Source organism: Mustela lutreola, chromosome 6, assembly GCF_030435805.1.
Source record: "Mustela lutreola isolate mMusLut2 chromosome 6, mMusLut2.pri, whole genome shotgun sequence".
Classification (NCBI taxonomy): domain Eukaryota; kingdom Metazoa; phylum Chordata; class Mammalia; order Carnivora; family Mustelidae; genus Mustela; species Mustela lutreola.
The window spans coordinates 81,622,083-81,627,081 of record NC_081295.1 but is presented as its reverse complement, the minus strand read 5'-3'; the positions used below and the strand labels follow the sequence as shown (position 1 = coordinate 81,627,081).

General features: G+C 43.4%; 1 pseudogene; it reads right to left on the bottom strand.

Moving 5' to 3' along the window:
• Window positions 1-1,963: 1,963 nt before the first annotated feature.
• LOC131834878 (U4 spliceosomal RNA) lies at window positions 1,964-2,032 on the bottom strand (annotated as a pseudogene).
• Window positions 2,033-4,999: the final 2,967 nt, after the last annotated feature.

The window sequence follows — 4,999 nt, the reverse complement described above, 5'->3', positions numbered from 1 at the left end:
TATTAATGAAAGGACTGTGCCCTCGAAGGAAACACAGGGCACTTAATGTTCAGCTTACCTCATCTTTCCATCAATAAATCCATTCTCCCTAATTGTTTATGGCATCCTTTGGTAGGCTCAGTGGAGAGGATGACAACTAATTAACAAACACACTTTGGCCTTAATTAAGCTGCCCTTTCCTGCCTTTGACACTACTTCAATATAAATGAAGATCCATCCTGCTGTATTTGACTCCCAATATAGAACTGAATTCCAGATTAATTTGCTTAAAGCATAATCCAATTAAGTTTCACTTAACTAGTGAAATGTACATATTTTGTGTTTTAAATAAGGATGGGAATTCACTTAAAAGATTAATTTCTATTTTTCCTCCTCCTTCTGCTCCTTCCTAACCAATGGTCAATGAGGGTATAGTCTTCTAGGGCTACTGTAACAAAATACCACAGATTGTGGGGCTTAAACAACACAAATCTGTTTTCTTTGGGTTTTGAAGGCTAGAAGTTCATGAGGCCCTTCTCCTTGGCTTATCGATGGTTCTCTCTCCCTGTGTCTTCACACCATCCTCCCTCTGTACGTGTCTGTGTCAAAATCGCCTCTTCTTATAAGGCCCCTAGTCAGATTGGTTTAGAGCCCACTCAGATGGACTCATTTTAGCACAAGCACCCCTTTCAAGGCACCTTCTCCAAATGCAATCATATCCTGAGGTACAGAGGTTAGGGATTCAACATGTGAATTTTGAAGGAACACAATTCAACTCATAACAGGGAAGAAGAAGTGACATTTCCAAGGGGAGGGAGTGGAGTTGAGTGGTTGAGGGCTCTGCTTCTGGAGCAGACCACCTGTATTCAGACTGTTGCTTTCCCAACTGCCCCCTGTGTGACCTTGGACCAACCACTTAAGTTCTCTGCCCTCTAGTTCTTCCATCTGTGAAATGGGTTAATAATCATGCCTACCTCAGGGGGCTTTTATAAAGATTATATAAATGCTTTATATACATGAAAGCCCTCAGTAAATTGTTTGTATAATTATTTCAAATTTTTTCCTTAAAATGTTTGAGAAGTGTTTATACATTTTCCTCATAGGGGAAATGAATGCTGTGCAATATACTATAAAAACGTGATTAGTGAATTGCTTAGTGAATCAAGATTAGTGGTTAGTGAATTGAGATTATTTTTTTAGGACAGGGGCTCGGATGGTGGCAGAGTATAGGCTTGACTGAAATCTGTGACATATGGCCCAAATCCATTTCATGCCCTGATGCAAGGGTCATTATGTTTTGAGCATAAAAGAAAATTGTGATTATAAAATCAATTAAATGTCAAAATATAATCACAGATTTCAGTCCAGCCTGTCCCCTGCCATCCTCCTCATGCCTGTCCTAAATCTCCTCCCTCATCGAACCAATGGCAGACTGCAGCTGCATGCGTAGTTACACCTGAGCAAACCTGGTCCAAGATCAGGGCTTCCAAATTCAGATGTCTGCCTTCATTTTCATAACAAAACCCTAATTCTGGACCAAGGCTCTTCTTTACTGCTATACACAGGTAGCTAAATATTTCTGGAGAAAATGTGATGACCCTGTGGGCTGGCTTCACTAAAATACCATGGTATCCAGCCTCTCCTGGGCCCTCTGCACCCCTGAATCTTTTTCCTTATCCCTGGTCCACACTGTCTCCCATTTATCTAGGCAGCTGTTTCCCATTCTTACCTCACATTCAGTCCTGTACCCATGACAATTTTCGTATTCTTCACAGGGAATACAGGTTGCAACCACAGGTTGGTGGTTCTAGCAACACCAACCTGTGTGACTGCACAAACCCCATGTCGAAAAGCTCTCCTCTGGGCCTTGGCTCTTGCACAAGGGAATGCCTTCTTTTGTCCCAGACTCCTCTGCTTTGGTCTGACTTACATTTATTCTTCTTCGAAGACTTGGCTCAAACATGGCATCATCTTCTCCGAAGCCTTCTTCAATTAGCAATAATCGCGCCTCGGATAAACCTCATTGGCTACGATACTGCCACTGCACAAAGCTCGAAGCCTTCTTCAATCAGCATTCCCACCTGCCTTCAGCGGGGTTGTATCCCTCCGTGGTGCTTCCCTCACACCCTGTCCACATCTCTGGTTCTGTCTTTATGACATTGCTATGCCATTATCTATCGATGAGTCCATCTCTCCCAATACACCGAATTCCCTGTGGCCAGTAACGCTGGGTGTTCATTACTGATTCTCACCATCCAGTGTAGGAGATATCCCCCAACATGTCCCATCTTTCCTTCATTCCACAGACTGCATCAAAATCATTTATGGGTAGATCTCCTAAGAGACAGAGGTCAGAATCTTACTCATTTTTCCTCCTGGGTCAACTGGGGTTCCTGGGAACAAAATCTACCTGTGTTGATTTAAATACACAAGGATTTTGCTAAAAGCAATTGGATAGCTCGCTGAACCAGTAGGGAGATCAGAAAGTCAAGCTTGAAAATACATGTGAAGAAAGGAAATTAAAAGCAGCTATGGCCACAGTCTAAGCCACAACACGAAATAGGCCACTTGACACCAAAAGGCACTGCCTTCCCACTGGCACTGCCGACTGTTGCCAGAAACTAGAGGCTGTTACAGCATCTGCCATAGTGCTCCCTCTTGGTGGGTGATCCACCCTCCTACTTCCTTCCTACTTCCTTTGAGGCTCCTCTGGGTCCCAAATCACCCTGCGGTACATGCATCTGATTGGCTGAGCCTCAAAGTACCAAGAATCTGAAAGCAGGAGAAACTGGGAAGGTGAGTTGTTGATGTTTGCAGCCTAGTCAGAGAAGGTGGGGACATTTCTCAAATGAGGAAGGTGAATCAGATAATGGTGGCCAGAAAAAACATGACAGATATCTACTACAGATCCCTCAAGATTAGCACAGCCTGGCAATAGTAAATGCTAAGTAAAGACAGGTAAAAAGTAAAGTATGAATCAATCTCCTCTGTGTTTCTAGGAAGCCACACTGCCCAGGGGAATCCTGACCTGGCCCTACAGTCAATATTTTTGAGGAGGAAGAGACAAGGAGGGAAAGGATGGGAGAAAATGAGTAACATGTGTGACATGCTGTGATGTGCTGGCCACGGTGCAGTCACATAAGGTAAGTCCCTCCTGGTGATATGACTCTCACTGCAATGTGATGTGTGGGAGGCAAGGACCAGTCATGGCTGTGTGATCACTGGGCTGGCTCATCCTTGGGGCCTAGCACAATGCTGGCACACTGTAGGTCTTTGATAAATATTTGTCGGTGTTGAGCAATTCTATAGAGGAGATACTCTGCCGTTTTGCTGATGTTCAGATTAAGTACTCTGGCAGTCCCAAAGCCAGAGAGTAGCAGCTTGTCTAGCACCCAATCTCATGTTCTTTTCATCATCACACCTGAATGGATGCTAAAGTACGGATAGCCAATATGCAGGTTATTGGGAGGAGTGACATCAGCAACATGGCAGCCTAAGTTGCTCCTCATTTTTGTCCCTTTTAACATCATAAATTTGGCAACTATCCACAAACAGAAGGGATTCTGCGGGAGCTGTGGGGCCCAGCAGCATACACCAAAGGACCCGCTACCTGGGCATTGGGCAATCGACAGACCCTAGTATGGGCTGTGGAACGGCCAGCAGCCTGTCAGCTGGCTCCAACTCCTTTCAGCTTGCTGTAGTCCAGGAGAACCCAGAAAATGTGGACTTGGGCAGATACCACAAACAAGGGAGACTATGTAGAAGTTCCAGGGTCTACAGAAGAAGTTCCAGCACTCTGTTGGGGCAAAAACAAAAAGGAAACCAAACCAAAACAAAACAAAACAAAAAAGAGTTTGGATGCGTTTGAGTAGGTAAGAGGAATTTGGCCCACATTACCCTTCCCCCCCTAAGACAGCACAGCTTAGAGAAAGAGGAGTCTAAGGATCCTTCCCCTGGGAGACCGGGAGCGTTGAGTGAGCGCCTGGGATGGGTTGGGGCAGTGGGCGCAGTCAGTGAAAGGGATTAAGAGGTATAAACTTCCATCTATAAAATGACTAAGTCATGGCGATGTAATGCTTGGCATAAGGAACACAGTCAATAATATTGTAATAACTTTGTCCGGTGACAGATGGTAACTAGACTTATTGTGGGGTTTGTTTCATAATGGAAAAAAGAAAAAGAACCAATGGGCAGAGGAACAGAATAGATATTTTTCTGAAGAAGACACACAAATGGCCAAAAAGTACATGAGAAGGTTTTCAACATCACCAATCATCAGGGAAATGCAAATCAAAACCATAATGAGATATCACTTCACATCTGTTAGAATGGCTGTTCTCAAAAATGCAAGTATTAAATGTTGGCGAGGATGTGGAGAAAAGGGAACATGTGTGCAGTCTTGGCAGGAATGTAAACTGGTTCAGCCACAATACAAAGCAGCACAGAGGTTCCTCAAAAAATTAAAAATCTGTATGATCCAGCAAGTCACTTGGGTATACAGCAGAGGAAATGAGAACAGAATCTTGGAGAGCGATCTGCAGGCTTCACTGCAGCATTACTCACAATAGCCAAGATAAGGAAACAACCAAAATGTCCACTAGCAGATGGATGGGTGGATAAAGATGTAAGGTGTTACATGCATATATAGAACAATGCAGGATGTTTGTATATATAATGGAACGTTATTTGGCCATGAGAAAGAAGGACATCCTGCTGTTTGTGACAACATGGATAGATCACTGAGGACATTACAGTGAGAAAAAGCAGACAGAGAAAGACAAATATCGTAATGATATTCCTTATATGTGGACTCTAAAAAATCTGCACTCATAGAAATAGGGAGTTGAATGGTGGTACCAGGGACTGGAGTGCTGAGTGAATTGGAGAGATGTTGGTCAAAAGGTACAAACTACGGTTAGAAGATGAATAAATTCCGGAGATCTAATGCACAGCATGATGGTTATAGTTAATAATACCATATTATATACTTGAAAGTTGCTAAGAGACTAGATCTTAATTG